A 17,302-nucleotide genomic window follows, 5' to 3' on the forward strand; every position below is an offset into this window, starting at 1 on the left:
TTCAGACAGAGCCCTCACAGGCTGGTTACAACACTGGCAAAGCAAATCCTACACACTTGGCAATCAATTCTCTTCCTGCTTACTTTTCTGTCTTAAATTAATGTTCTAAATCCTACACCACTAGCAACACTCTGCTGATCTTGTGTCAAATTTATGAACACAATATAATCATCAGAGAGTTTTTCCAGATGAGGCACCACAAAAATAAATCTCACATTTTATTTTGTTTGGTTTTTCCTGAAGGGAAAGGTTCTTGATGTGGCATCTTAATTTGGGTACCTATTGACAGGTGCAGCAAACTCTCCCTACATCCAAGATCCCAGCCGCTTCCTCTACAGATATAAAAACATTTTGGAGTTTTTATAGAAAAAACTAAAGTTCAAAATATTAGGAAATAACGCCATTATATTTCCTTACATGGATCTTATAAGGTCAATTCACGCTGGCACATCACCTTAAGAATACTGTGTTTTGCTGAACTGATTTTCAAACTCTTGTTAAATAAAGTGTTGTTTTTTCCTCAGCAAGGCTTTTCCCATCTCAAAAACAGATTACTGGAAGGTACTAATGCTGTGAATTTAGTCCTAAGTCCCCACTTATTTACACCTTTGGCTATAAAAGAACATAGGGACCTATTTTAGGGCCCCTACCAACATGCTATACAAGAAATATGTACCTCAGGCCTCGTGCCATTTTATTGACAGTTTTTTATCATTTCATCTTTACATTTATTTAGGTAGACTTATTTAAGTGAAATAGATACGGTATGTTCCTTTTCTATTTTAAGTCCTCCAAAGGACTCTAGATCTCATCCTTGTACCTAAGCCTTGCAAAGATAGAGACACAATGGAAGGAGACACAAGGAACCCCAGCCATTTCAGTTATGAATGCACAGCTTTTAAGTGGTCAATAAATTAAATTTTACCTTCCCCCAGATCTAGCCTACTGAAAACAGCCAGGCTTTTCATATACAGTGAAAATAAATTTTTGGCTGACTTAGGAAGAACTCATTAAATGCAGTGAACAGAATAAAGACTATTGTAACAATATTGGCAGTCTACACATTCAAAGCTGACAAAAAGATATTCTTAAGAGAGAAAAATTCCTATATTTTCTGCAGGGATGGTAATACATATCTAAGGATAGCCAGGAACAGAGCCAAAAATTAATCCTTACTTGCTTGCTGAACACAGCACTTCCCTGTTACTAATGTTACAATCAGAGATACCTTTTTGTTTAACAGACTGATATTAGTAATAGAATAGAATATCAATTATCACAATTACCACTTGAGGCCCACATAGGAGTGAGGGTGTGGACATTAATGTCTAAAGACCAAAACTGACAGGAGTCTTTCCTGCATGTGCTACCAAAGCCTGTGTGCACTGAAGCAGTTCAGGTGACAGCACAGGCAAAGGAAGGTGACAGAACATACAAATAAAAAGAATGAGCAGCACAATACCACTGCCAGTCACAGTACTTCTACATTCTGTATTTCATTTCCATGGGTAAGGTAGCATGTCACTACCAGGAGCCTAGTGAGATTAAGTGAACCTTAAATTTCCCATGATTGCCAGACAGAAGATGCAGAGCACTTAAAAATGCCTATTTGCCCAACCATGAGATTTTGCAAGGCTTTCAGAGTCAGGAATAGTAGATTGCACAACAAGAACCACTCTGTGAAGTTCCCTGAAATTCACAGCAAAACTCCCATTGACTCTAGCAGAGCCAGGACTTCCTATCAATTCCCCAGAGGTCAGCTGAGTTCTCAGTGCTGAGAACTGTGAGCTGTGTGCACTGCAGAGAGCAAGTACCACCAACCTTTCAGCTTGCACTCGCTCTTCTTGTGATGGTTTTTGCGTGTGGTGGTTTCAACTTTGTATGCTTTAGAGACCAAGAAACTACCACAGCATTCTGGGTTTGTTTTATTTATTTCATGCAATAACAAAGCATAGTTACTTTTTATTTTCCAACCAAAAGTGCTGCAGGGGTGGAAACTAGATAAAACTTCATCATTAATCTGGTTTTCCACCACCCAGATCTTTTTAATTACCACTTTATTGCAGATCAATTAGTAAAATTTCCTTGCTTCAAAACAGGCTTCAAATCTTGTCTCTTTAGCTTCAGTTACACATTATCCAGAGAGTTTAAGCTAGTCTTGCCTCTCTAATATATGGAATCTGAAGACAAACTTGGATTTGGATGAATTATTGTCCCCATAGGGACAGTAGTTGTCCGTGGAAAGATACTGCAGTTCTTTGACAGTGCAGCTCCTGACAGCTCCCACCATCATAACCTCTCCACTTTCAGAGCCTCCACAGCCATGTCACAAAAAGGAGACTAAGATAATTTTCATAAACTGAGAGAGCCTAAGCTATGGGAAATTTTGCAAATTGGGTTTGCTCAGATTCTTGAGAATTTTTCCTGCTATTTGTCTGTATTCTATGTGTGCTTTCGCAACTCCTAAATTTCACTTTGAGTTTCAGGTTCAAACAAGAATGTTAAAAGCTCAAATTGAAACACACTTGAAACCATCAGGTTTCACTCACAAAACTGTAAGTAAGCTTTAACATTTTAAAGGTGCAAATTAAGGAATTCATGTGAAAATTGCAACTGACAGTTTTATAGCTGAATGAAAGTAGGCAAGATTTGCATGGCCCTGTAAGAAACATTCCATGTAGCAGTTCTCCTGGTTTTACTCCTACTGTATGTGCAGAAACGAGTCCTTTACACTCACTTAGGATGTTGCAATACACTAATATGCCAGATGACTTTTTCTTTAAACTGCTACTTAAAATCTCTCCTCCTTACTCCTCCTGAACCAGCCCCAAGACCTTTGGGCAATGAACTTTTATAATAATTCCTCCAAAATTTATTTCCCTATTTTAGGACTATGGGGTTCCTTGCTCATGGTTATGCACCATCTGTCACTATCTACAGGGACTAAAATGCCAAGGATGGCTTTTGGCTGTCAGCTCTGCCCCTCTGAACAGGGTGTTACAGGATGTCTCATTCATTTGCAGTCACAGGAGAAGGGAGATTCTTTTGTTCAGTGCAGGGAATAGCCTCCACAGCTGCAGAGCACAGGAGGCCCAGGGAACTTCCTAAGACCAGCAGCTGTGGAAGCAAATTTTGGCTGGATCGGTCCATTATTGTTGATGCATATAAGGCCTCAAAATCAGTGTCAGGAAATTGTGCACACAGAGAAAGGTCTTATTTTTCCTACTAGGTATGCAATTGTGTAATAGTTAAACCTTGATGTTATGTTCAGCATTGTTAGTATTAATAAAAAACTACACTGGCTCTTCCAGTCAAGTCATGTTGAAAATTCATGAAAATTCAGTCCTGCCACCACCTCTGTTTTCATCTAAACCAGTCTACCAGTGCAGCAATCATGACTTGAAAAAGTTGTCACAAGTATGATGTTAAACTAAGTCAGCATCTCTTCTTTCATGTAGCAGTATGTATGGAGTTAGGAACATTAATTTTTTACTCTGTGACTTAAACATCAATTATTTACAATCCCAAAATACCCAGCAGTATCGCTGTGTGCCCAATCTTTTTGCAAACGTTCATTTCTTAGAAGTTTCCTAGGAGACCTACATGAAGACAATGAAAACTAACCCAGTGTTCAGCACTACACTTTATTTAGTACTTTTGGCTCTGTCATTATGCAAACCCTGAAGATGGGGAGATTTCCTGTCACTCTGCTGCCAAATGGCTTGAGCCTTTGTATAAACTCTGAGCTAACTCATACTATTTTTGCACATTGATTTCCATCCCTGTAACACAGAGACAACTCTTGCCTAACTTTGCACAGGTATGTGTTTAGCTCATGACCTTCTGATATTCTCGGATGCAAATTCACCACGTAATTAACAATACAGTAACCCAGCAAGGGCTAGGAAGAGGTTTTTGCACAAGATTCACACAGACACTAGACACAATTTTTCTGTTTTCTTCTGGTTTCAGTCTGAGGTGAAGTGGCAAAGATTGCCCCTCCAAATCTGATGTTCTGCAAAGCAGCAGCAGATTCAGCACTCCATACTTGATGCCCTGCAAAGCAAGCCAAAACCTAAGAAACAGACTTGCTCAACAGCTGAATGGAGGCAGAAACAGATCCATTCAGAGAGGAGAGCCAAAGGAGTCAGAGAGAGCCAAAGCCACCAGCTTCCTCCTGCTGGCAATGCAAGTAAGAAAGAACCCCAGAACAATGGAGAGAGCAGAACAGCATTACACTGGGGTCATTTGGTTTAGTTCCCAAATTGCTGCTAACAGATGCCTTGAGGGAAAATTTGCTGTGCATTGCTGCTGCCTCATCACCCTGAAGCCATGTACCCCATGCTCAGTTTGGCAAACTGCTTCTCCTTGTCTGCTCCATCTACCCAGGCTGAGATCCAGACATCAATGGGCCCATGTGGGGGGCCCAAGCTGCACTGGCTCCCCTGTGTTTTGGATCCATCCCTAGAACTAGTAATTATTCCTTGGCAGTGCTGGCCTGCCAGAGAGCATCTCCCAGCCCACTCTAGCGGGGTCATGAAAAAAAGTGCAGTTAATAAAAGGTTTGATACAGAGTGGATCAACCAGCAAGCTGAAAATTATCAAAATCCACTCAATAAGGCCAGGAACAGATGATTGTGAGGTGGGAGAGGTCACTAAAGGAAAGAACACCAAAATGAACAGATCATGGGAAAGCACAGAGAGTTTGGGGAACAAATATAAAGGGAATAGTATGACATAGTGGCCTCCAACATACAGATCGAAGGCAATGCACAGTAAAGTTGCATGTGACACAGGAAATGAAAAGATTAATGTTGCTAAGAGTGTGATAATTACAAGTGTTGTTGACAATAACAGCTTGGAGAGCACAGCACTTTATCTCCCTTTACTAAGTTAAATCACTCTACCTGATTCCCCTCCAAATTTGGGAGGGGGGTGTTTGCTGGGGAGGCTATAGGGGTGTGTGGAAATAAGCATCTCTGGTTAGAGAAGTTTGGCTCTGGAGTTGGCCAGCTCTAGCTGGCAACAGCATGTGTAGGCACACCCTGCAGTCAAGATAAAACAGTCACAGCCTATTTTCCTAGAGACAAGCAAATGCCACACAAAATGTCCCCAGCGCTGCTTGTGGCTGAATTCACCTCTAATTCTTAGTGCTGCTCATTTTGGTGCTCTTGCAAATAAGATGGTGACAGACATGTAGGAAAGTGGCCAATGCTGCTTTCTGGGCTGATCCTGTCTCAGAGTATGATCCTAACTTCCAAAAGTACAACTCTGCCGCACTTGACAAGTACCCAGTATGCTACAAAAAAATTTTAAAGATTCCTGCTGGAGATCAGATGAAGGAAAAAGATCCCTCCTTGTAAGAATCAGAAGATAATGATATTTCTTCATTTCTAACCAAATAAACACTGGATTGTTTATCTTCTTGTCCCCATTTCATGTACATGATGATTTTGAAATATTTCTGTTTATTTTATAATATGCAGCAAAATGAATGTTCCTTACACACTGAAATAAACGTTTTTCTCTCCCTGCCATTCACACAAAAAATTCTACACACAAGAAACTTCCTTCCACATCCTTCCTTTGTGGTTGTGAACTCCTCTGGGGCTGACAACTCCCAGCAGATCCAACAGAACACTTGCCATTGCTTTCAGTCAGAATATGATTGCACCCTTTTCTTATAGCAGGCAGAGAGTTAATTGAACAGAGTTGAAGATGTATTGTAGGAGACAGGAGTAAATCAAATTATATGAAAACATTCCCACGGTTTTGATTTACTTCACAGAAAGAAGACAAAATATTAGACATCTTATATTTCTTCACATTTGCCTGGAGGGCAAATGTGAGGTAAATGTTCAGAAAATTCTAAAAATGTAGCAATAAGCCCCTTCTAAGTTCTCCATGAAAAAAAAAAAAAAAAAAAGCAGTACTGAGAATACAATATTATTCTAAGATGATAAACAGAAGTCTTCAAATCCATTTCAGAGGGCAATAGTTTTCACTGGTTTAGATGGGATATTCCTTTGAATCTGAAATTGTGAACTAATAAAACTGTAAACAGAAGGGCTCTCAAAGCGGGCAAGTTTGTAGTGCTGCTGACATCTACTGAAAGAAAGCCGAATTGCACATCTTTACAAAGCAATGAGCCTCCCTTGGCCCTTATTTGTTATTTTCTCTTCTAGTTTTCAGATGCATTTCATGCCTGCTTGCATAATTATTAATTGTATCAATACTTGCTTCATTTAAGGTCACTGAGTCAACAGATACATTGTAGGAAATGCCAGGGAGAAAATAAAGGGGCCTTCAGGAGATGGGGGTGCCCCTTACACAAATGCTGCAAACAGTTGCAAATTGGATGGCTCAGATTGACACACAGAGCCTGGTGCATCAGGTTGTTCTAGCTCACGTAAAACCCTCAGACTGGGGCAGCTGAAGCCAAAATCCACATAGTACAAACCACCAGATTTAAGACACCACGCTCCAAAAGTAATATTGAAAATATAGTACCATTTTTTTCCCTATAGGAAATGAATCATTTAGCTAAACTACAGCAGGAATAAAAATATCATCACTATGAGAACTGTACTCAAAACACCAAGTCAGAAATACTTTCCAATGTGTGTGTGTGTCTGTTGTCACAGTGACATATGGCAGTGACACTATTCAGGCAATTCAATAATTTTTTTTGCTGGTATCTTGTGCATTATAAAACATACTCTTTCCCCATGCTGAAAGAAGAACTCATAGCCATCCATAGAGCCACAGAACAATAACCATTACTACAGGTCTTATGTCTAGGGATTTCCTTCTACAATTGGAAAGGTATGTCTGCCTCAGTTTGGGGGATTGTGGGGGAAGAAACAACATAAAATTCTAATAAAGTGGGAGTGAGTCAAGGTGATAATGATTGAGGGCATGTGTTTCTCCACTTCTGGGGCAATTCTCTCATCACTGATGTTACATTGAACTTACAGGATTAAAAATGAAAACTAATTTGGCAAATAAATATTTGTAACACAGGGCAACACTGTAAAGCAGCATAATTAATTCTATTTCCATAAGAGAAACCTTCACAGTCAAAATTAAATATCACATTACAAGATTTGATCTAAGTTGCTATGAAATGCCCCTGTGACCTTGACAGGGCCAGGATTTCAGAGTCTGCAAGAGGTTTTCACAGTTGTTTTCTGCAGATTCTGAAACAGATATAAACATGAGACCTTTGGATCATGTATCTGTTGTAAAAAATATCTCCATCACTGATTTCTGGTCACACAGGACTAAATTCCAACTTTTTTAGGTGAGTAGGTCCAATGGATAAAGCTGATACATACTCAGCTCCCGCTCAGGTTCTGCTCTGAAAATCACACATAGGTTAAAAACTGCAGCACAGGGCTGGAAACCCTCTCCTGACTCTTCTCTCGTAGAAGGATCTATGCCTCAGTTATCACCTTGAATTTTTCTTCATACCTAAAGCTTGGCTTCTACATACATTCTGACATGCCACATGGGAGGACTATACAGTTCACCACTTACCAGCAGCATTCATGCAGTGATCACTAGTGTCTGATCCAGAATACATCCTATTGCTCACACTGGCCTCCCCAGAAAAAGTAGCTGCAGCTTTGAACCCATGTTCTCCCTCTCCCTGAGGTTTGCTAGACTGGGTAACACCTTTCCCTGAGGACATCAGCCTACACCAGTACACAACAGTTTGCAGGCCCTTGGCTAATGAATTTTTCTGAGATATTCAACAAACAGACCTGCAGGGAACAGGCTCTGCAATAAAAGGATTTAATCCCAGCTGAATTCTACAGACACTTAATCATTTGATGGTGTGATTTCAGAGAAATGACAGTCACTTAACTTCTGAAAAGAAATGCCCAGGAGCCTTATTTCCTTTCAGATTGCTAATCCAGAGTACCCAGAGGTACTTTCTTACTGTTTCTCTTTTTGCTTTCTGTGTGACCTGGACTTTACAAAGATCTTTCAGAGCAGGCTTCTCACATATTTTATAAGCCTGGGCACTTAACTCATGGCTGTGCCTTTCACTCTGTACTCAGAACTCTATAAACTGCACAGCACTGTTACATCTGAGTCTCAGAAAATCCTTTAATGAAATGCCATTTATACACTCATATCAATGCACTTACAATGGGCATTTAGGAGGGTTAAAGATCTAGTGAAGCAAAATCCCACGGCCTGGTACTTGGATGGAGTTCTAACACACTGTTATGTTTAAAAATACACAGATCAGAAATAAAGATGAGGGAGCAGACATATTTGAACAACTGTTCCTGACCAGAAATAATTTCCTTATTCTATTATAAATCCATTTCTGATTACCTAAAAAGAATGTTGAAACACATGACTTTCTAGAAAAAAATTGGTTCCAAAGATGAGTCTCTGAAAAGGCTCATTCTGGCTTGCACTCATCGAAAACCAAGGCACTCAATATCAACATTTTGGCAATTCTAATAACAAAGACTGCCAAAAATATGTTGTCTATCAAACATACATGGAAGAAAGATGTTAGAATATTAAGAACAGATGTCACAGATATCTTTGCAAATACTCATGCTCCCCAAGTACTCTGCAAGGCAATATGTACAAAATCTCATTGAAAGATTAAATTAATGCATCTTGTTCAAATGCTTCCAAGTGTCATATATGTATATAAACTTACTTATGTATGTAAATTTATGAAATATGTACCTTTAAAGAAGTTAGAAAGGAGGATTGTGTCCTAATTTGATAATGGCCTTTTACCTTAAAACTTGAGATTTAACAGTTCAGTAATGCAGTAAAGACTACTTTTTTATAGGATGTTATTTAAACCATTTTGTTCTGTGTGTGCAAGGTTTCCCAGTTATTGAATATTAATTTATTTACATTTTAATTATTTTTCCACTGAAAAATAAAGTTTACCCAAAAAATCCTTTTAGAAAAACATGTAAACAACTTAATGAAAAGAATCTTTATATAAGAATAGCTTGTTGCTTAAAATTAAAAGGCCACTTAGAAAACCAAAATATGTTAAGAGTTCACTGGAGCAAGCACAGAACATGCCTGCTTCCTGATATTTATTTTCAGTATTAACAATTCTAAACAGTAAAAATTAAGCAAATTTCCCAACAGAAAATCATGGGAATTGGCTGATTTATGGATTTATAAATTTGTAAACATAGAAAGCACTGGATTCTTTATAACTGACAGAATTAAGAAAATATTTTACCTTCAGGGCTGATGTTCCAGATTTCAGGCATAGAAACTCAACTTACACAACTGAAACCAAGAGTTTAATGTATGATTGTTTCAGGTGATACAGCATTTAAAACAAACAAATAAACAAAACCCAAAACAAACAAAATTGCCCCCAAATCCTACTGAATATTTTAAAGTTCACAATAAAATAATGGGCAGTGACACCATTGTGTTTCTAACGGGGAGATGTTTTTCAAATAACAGCCAAGAAACCAGAGCATAGCAGTTTGAACTAATGATTCTGATATTTTAAATTATCCTACTGAAATCAGAATTTCACTAAGAAGTGGATCATGGCTCTCTAAGACAGGCCACCAGAGACAGGCACTGATACGAGCATGCAGAGCCAAATCAGACTTGTCTTTATTTTAAGTTTACATCTGTCTCCGTGCTAAACTCAACTAAGGATTTTGTGAGGTAAAATATTTGCTATTTGATGTTAAAATGACTGTACCGAACTCAGAAATGTCATGGTTTGGATGATACAAGAGTAGTATCATAAATACACTCCTAAAACATAATATTAGCAACAACAGTGACATTTTCTGTCCTTTAAATGTTTTAAAACAGGGCTCATTTATTACCGTATATTGCTGATAGGACGACAGCAGCACAGCGCTGACAATACATCAGTAATGCGCTCCTGGCCAAGGGTGGGCCGGGCGCCCTCAGGGCCGGGCTGTGGATCCCAGGCCATGGCGGCCGGGCTGTGGAGCTCCAGGCCAAGGGTGGGCCGGGCGCCCTCAGGGCTGGGCTGTGGAGCTCCAGGCCAAGGGTGGGCCGGGCGCCCTCAGGGCCGGACTGTGGAGCTCCAGGCCAAGGGTGGGCCGGGCGCCCTCAGGGCCGGGCTCCCTCAGGGCCAGGCTCTGGAGCTCCCAGCCATGGCGGCCAGGCTGGCACTGCTCCCGCGGCACAGCCCAGGAAAACACGGCATCCTTCCATGGCTACCGGCAAGTGTGACGCCTTACAGAACACAGGTACGTTGAACCCTCTTTTCCAGAGTACACATTCACAGCCTTTGCCGCACCAGGCTCTAAAACACGATTTATTTTTTCAAATCACCCCCTTACAATTAACAGATGTGAAGGCAAATTTGGCATGTATGGATGGCTTAATTTTTTTTTTCCCCTTTGAATAACCTGGTTATATCCAGTTTCCGCAGCAATTGTAAGAGTGTTTACATTGCGGGGTTTGGAGGTTTTTTGGTGGTTTTTTTCATTTCCTTCTTTTAATAATAGAAAGCAGACGCGGCTGCCCGGTGCCCTCGGGAGGCCGCGCAGAGGAGGGCGCTGCTCGTACTGCAGAGCCCTAGGGCCCCATTCTGCGCTCCAGGCCTAGGGCGTTAGCCAGGGAGAGTACAAAACCTCCAGGCTTATGGCCCATTAAAAGATTTTCCTCAGCTCTCCCCGAGCTTCTCGCAGGCATCCCCTCCCGCCCGGAGCGGCCCCGCTGCGGCTCCTGTCACCGCGGGCTGTGCCGCCCCCACAACACAATCCCGGGCTGGGGAGGGGACCTGCAAGGCGCAACTCCCACTTCTGTGTGGTTCCCTTCTTCTGAAGCTCTGTAAGGAGGTCTGGTATTTAATTAAAGAAAAGTGAAAAAAAACCTAGATATTTATTACATGATTATATCAGCCTGACTGAACATCGTAAATCCACAGAAAATTGTGTTAGAGTTGGAGCTAAGCCATTAGTCAGAAGCTACAAACAGGCCATCTATATTCCTCAAGCAATGGGAACAGAAAGCAATATTACAGGTTGCATATACCTGTATTGTCAAAAAAAATCAAAAGATATTGTCAAACCCTCTTAATATCCAAACTTTTATCATGGTTGGTTACTCCAATGACATGAGGTTACTCCACCTAGCACAACATTGTTCATTAGCAGGGCTTCATTAACCAGGCAGAGCTTGGTACTAATGAGATTCCATTGCTTCCATCGCCCTGTCAAGACAGGCAGGGTTCTGGGGCGCTGCCTGGTGCCACATTGGTGCCTCACAGCATTATAGCAGTGCATTAATTATACAAAATACCAGTTATCATTTTCAAACCCTAAAACAAGTCCCAAACAAGGCCATTTTTATGGGGAGGAAAAAAAAAACCTGGTTTCTCTTTTCCCTAGGTTTTAAAATTACTATGGCAGCCTTGAAACATGGGTACAATGACAAAAGCAACGAAATGCCTTGTATGGCACAGCTCTGCAGTGGGGAACAGTGATCACAGAGGGGACATAGACCCTTTAGACAGAAGCACATGGCTCAATCAGCTACCACCTGGGTTTAAGCACCTAGACCACCACAAAACAAAGCACTACTGGGCAGATGAAACAAATAGCAACACTGGTTCAGACTGATCAGATGAGTCTCAGTTGTTCCAGCTGTTCTGAAAAACACTCTTCCCCTGGCAGGCTGTGTGCCAGATTGAGTATTGTCCTTATACAGCTGTCAAAGAATCAGAAAGGCAGCATAACCATTACTGTAGGACTGCTCCAGCTAAATAGAAAACAGGAGTAAGTTGTGTATCCACACAGTATCCTGGTTTAACTAGTACTGTTGGGTGATCCTGTACTATACAGCACCAACATTAATAGTAAAACCATAAACTGGGATAACATTTCCTGCTGCAGTGGCAGGCTGTAAGTGGGTCTCCTGGTTCTCCATGGGCTAGACATGGCCCTGTGGTCCTTGATCAAACCCCATCTACAATGTATTTAAATGCTATTTGATCCAGGGCAGCCCTGTGACACACAGCACTCCTACAAACATGCTCTTACATTACTACCACAGATACCCATCTCACTGCACTGTCCAGGCAACAAAGTATGGATTTCATAGCAAGTTCTGCAGTAAAGTGTAATATGACTCTCATGTCTCCTCTACTCCACTAGTAAAGCTATTTACTTAGACATCAGTTTAGCAGGGAACATAAGTATAGGCTAGGTTTAAGAATGAGTGTCACACTGTCCTTCCTTACACATCTGGAAAAGGTGTACTGGGTTTTCATCCTAATCTCTTCATCACTGATTCTTAGAGCCTCCAAATATTTTGGAGCTATCCTTTCTTATACACTAAAGCACAAAAAAGAGCACACCAAGTCCTTTGGAGTACTTCCCTCCAAAGTGGCAGAGAGTTATGGACCACATACACAAGTTAGACAGATGTGACACAGACTGAAATACAAACTGCTGCTCTCTCCAGACCTATGAAACTTTATCTCTCATCTCCCTGTTTTTAAAAGATAGGAAGAATGCAGTTCAGGTGACTCTCCCACAGACCTACTCCACTAGTAAAAGCACAGCCTGATCTCTGTGGAGAGGAGAGGGAGCACCTATTCTAGGAAAAAGTGTGTGATACTTCATAAGACAGGCATAATGGATGAAATATGACATGGTACTTTGCCAATTACCTTCATGCCAAAAGCCAAACACGATTGATAACCCTGAGAACTGCTTGCAAGATAGAGAACAGAGCTCTTCTCAACATCTGTCTAATATACCTGACCTGTACTCTTTTCTGCAGGAGGATTCTGATAACCTCATAACAATACATACTCTTTGCTGGGTTGCTTTTGGTTTCGGCTGTGGGGTTTGGTTGGGATTTTTTGATTGTTTGTTTGTTTTAAACAAAGTGCTATTTATAAAAGAAAGTGAGAGCTTTACCATCTAATGAAATATTTACTTGATTAACTTTTTTTCTGCATCTTGCTTTCTTTTCATTTTTCAAATTTCTCTGCATGTAAGTATGTGGCACATGAGCACAAAAGTCAGCTTGTAATGTATGTACAATCTAGAAGCTTGTTATCGTTGGATCTCTACAAAACTTAATAATAATTTAGGAAATAAAAATACCAAAAAAGAGGAATGAGTTAACATTTTAAATGTACCTACGTCAAGTGTCTCAACAACCACTAAGTACAAACCTATAAACTTCATTTCCTCTCTACTGTGTGGTAGTTTGAGTCAAACAAAGGGTCAGTCAAGACAGAGCTTGAGCTTTTTCACCCTTTAGACAAAGCACCAAAAAAAAGCATAAAGAAAATTTTCATCTGCTACAAATAATTGGAAGCAAATTTTATTACTGCTTTTTATCAGCATTTTTCCTTCTTGGGAAAAAGTATAGCTGGAATGAAGCAGAGCTGATAAGCAAAGCATTTACCCATACTGCCCCATCCTTTCAGCAAGATCAGAAAACAAAACTGCAGGAGGAAATCAGAACTGTCAATGTATTTCAGATTCAAGACGTGATGAGCAATTTCCCTTAAATTGCATGAGAGTTAAGGTATCCAAGCCACACTCTCAGGTTTTAACCAGAAATACAACTGGAAAGAGTGGCTGCCCTGTAACGGAGGGGAACGCTGCAATCATGGCATGGGCAGTACACACAAAGCAAAATCCTGATTATCCATTTACCCCTTCATTGCAGAGCTGTTCTCTGCAGTCAGCGCTCTGGGAGCACCTGCAATGAGAACTGAACACTTTCTCAGGGGGTGATCATTCAACAGATAATTCCTCTGTTACAAGAGCTGCTTAATTTTCACAACCTACATTTTCCCTTTAGATTTATCCATTCTGCTTTTTTCTCTGTCTTTCCTCAAGTGCACCTTTTTGAGTAATAAACCTCTAATAAATTAAATTAATTTGTCTTCTTCCTCTGTATTCCTATAACAATGAATAAATTGCACTGTCTGAACTATAACACTACAAATTTCCAGTGCATAGTTTTAGCAATAAAGATTTAGGTATTCTAATAAATACAAGGATAAAACTAAAGAAAATTAATTACTAAGCTATAGATCAATGAGCAAGAGGTGAAACTGCCAAAGAGATGCTCTTATTAGATCATCAAACTCAAGGCTGATTTATAGTTTTCACTGTGCTTTCTTATCCATCACTTTTATAGTATGCAGAAAGGGTTACAAAGCACAAATTGCCTTGTTTTAATTCACAGTGAAGTTTTGGATAGCATGGCTATCCTGATCTGAGTCTAGGTTACTTTTTCACTTTAAATATGAAAGCAGAAAACATACTTTATTAATCTGAGAGACTGTGACAGAACTGAATACAATACACTAGTCAGCCTACAACTTCTTGACATGCTTGCCTATGATTTGCCCAGAAATGACAAGCTGTGGAGCAGCCCTGCTGAAAAGGCCTTGAGGGTTTTGGTAAAGAGCAAGCTCCTTGGGTCAGCAGTGTATCTGTTCAGCTTGGAGAAGGGGATTGAACAATATCCTCCAGTACCTATAAGGGCCTTATCAAAAGACAGAGCTAGGCATAAGCTGAAACAAGAGAGGCTTCGTCCCTGGCCTCACAGGAGGTCAGCCATACTTGGGAACAGGTTATCCTGAGAGCTTGTATGGTCTCCTTCCTTGGAGGTTTCCAAGACCAGTCTGGATTAAGGCCCTGAGCAGTGTCACCTGGCTTCAGAACTGACTGCTTTGTGCAGGATCCGGGCCAGGAGCTCTCCTGAGGTCCCTTCTAACCTGAACTGCCACACAAGCCCAGCCTGATGTAGGAACAACTTTGTCAGCCAGCACAAGAGAGACTTTCTGGATTGTGCTCGTGTCTGCCTCTCCCACTCTGGAATGGATGATGACCTGTAGGTCAGGCTAACACAGTAGTCCCCTAAAACTTTCTTAATCCAGTGGTATAGCACAACTCAGCCAGTGGCTCAATAATGTTGGCAGCCAGCTTACACTTGTGCTCCTGCTAGTGACAGCCAGGGTAAGGAACTGCAGAAACGTGCTGATGTTGACAGGCTGGGCTGTGGGGAAGCATAAATGAAACTAAAAGTGGAAATTGAAGATTAATAAATCCTGAGTACACTTCAGCCTTGTTTTGTCCAGGGCTTCCAGCAACAAAGGTACAGATCATCTCAAAATTATAACAATAATTTAAAAAACCAAACATGAATATAGTATTAATATAATATGGAAATGACTCTTCAACCTCAGAGACATGATTCATTCCTCCTGAAATAAGTGGTTTTGCAATTAGAGCCCACAGTAGAGGCTTCTCTAAAGAATATAGAGAAAAACCAAAAATTGAGCATGTTTTTGCTAGCCATTGACTCCTCACAGTTGTAATACTAGGATCAGATCTGGGCTGCAACCAGTATTCCATCCACTCTTGTAGCTTCATGACTACCTTTGTAAAATACTGTGGTAGATATAAACATCTCTTCACTGTTTGTAATGGATACCATATTCTTAGCACTATCACATTACCAAAAGTAAAAAAGATAAAGTATCTTCTAAATATTGAGAACAACTTTTTAAAATTATTATTTATAATTTTCTTTTCAGCACAGTTTAAGTGATTACCATAGCTGGAATGAAGTACAGTACACTGCCAGAAATTTCAGAAAAGGCCCTTCCACCCCAGGAAAAGTTCAGTTGCATTTTACTTTAATGGCTTCTGGCAAGCTTGCATTATTGTTTTTGTACAAACAGAAGTAAGTTTGATACAAATAAAAAATGGAACTTTATGTGAATGAAGCAAACATCAAATTCCTTAATCTTCAAAAGAAACTGTATCCCTGAATAATTAACTATGATATATTTATAAAACTAGAATAATTGAAAACAGAATTCTAAGTTGATTCATGTGGACTGCGCTGAAATATTTATTATTGCAAGTCCAGAAGATCTGTCTGGGTTTTGTCACTGGAAATGTCTAAACTCAATGTCCAGATGTTTATTTAAGTTGCTCCCACATAGTTCCAATGTCAATTACCAGGGGTTATCAGAGAGCATCACTGTGTATCTTCCTTGACTAATATTCTCATTTCTTCTGCATCTTTGATGTTTTCTTTCATTAAAATTCCTGGCTCACAGCCACAAAAATCTGCCATGCAGGCAAAAAAACTGGTCTGCAGACATGACACATGATGATGCCCAATGTCTGTGCACGGATAATATTTATCATCAGCTATCACTTAAGCAGTGCTATAATCAGTACAATGCCAACTTAAAGCAGTTCTGAGAAAGATGTGAAACTATGGATTAGGAACTTCTAATCAATATTAAGTAACCTGGGTCAGTAAAGAAAATATTATTACATGTAAGAAAGGTTTTGTGAGTTTGTGTGGCTTGGGTTTTTTTTTTTTATTCCCATAAGAAAAAGGCAGGGAGAAAGTCAATGACAAAATAATTTCACACATAATTACAAATGGAATTGATGGATCTGTAACTCTGGAAACCAGAATTACATCAAGACTTTTATAGTAACCGGGAGAGAACACAGACCACTCGTAACAGTGACTTATACAGAAAGAGCTTATCACACAGTCTCTGAAGGTTTCATACATTCAAATCCAAATTGCCAGATAACCCAGCTCATGTTTATATATATTATCTGTTACCCAAAATCAGGGGTTCATTTTGTTTTAGGCAAATTCTGGAAGATTATTTTTTAAAGATTTGTAAGAAAACAGAAGAAAATCAACGTCAATTTCATAGAAGTGGAAGCAGAGCTATAAGATGGCAGAAGAAAAAGTGCCAATGCCATTTCATGTTTTCAAGTTAGTACCCAGGTACTGATACCAGGTTCCTCTCTTGGTGAGGAGTTTTAGTTCTCATTGATGTACAAGGTTTGTCACAGTTTCTGGGCCCAGTACAGCACAGGTTGGGCAGTGCAGATGACAGCTTCAATTCAGAAATGGGTGTAGGAGCTCTCCTGCTGTTACAGCCAGAGCTGCAGCACTCCCACCACTGTCTGCCTACTCTCTGAGTAAATTTAATGTGTATGTTACTGTCATGAAGTAACAATTGAGAAAATATTTTTTCAGGAAAAAACTAAAAGAAAAAAATTCAGAGAAATTTTACAACTGAAATTTCTATTCAGAAGTGTGTAAAGAAAATCTCCTATCACATACTCAGCTTTAGAGACTCAGCAAACCTTGGACTGCAACCACTTGCCACATGATATCACTGTCTTGATCTAATAAGCAAGTACATTAATACCAGCTGTGTGGAGAGAGGGAGGAAATAGGAATATGTTCATTAAGCATTATGGCTTCACTTATATCCCTCATG

This window comes from Oenanthe melanoleuca, chromosome 10 (assembly GCF_029582105.1).
Source record: "Oenanthe melanoleuca isolate GR-GAL-2019-014 chromosome 10, OMel1.0, whole genome shotgun sequence".
NCBI lineage: Eukaryota > Metazoa > Chordata > Aves > Passeriformes > Muscicapidae > Oenanthe > Oenanthe melanoleuca.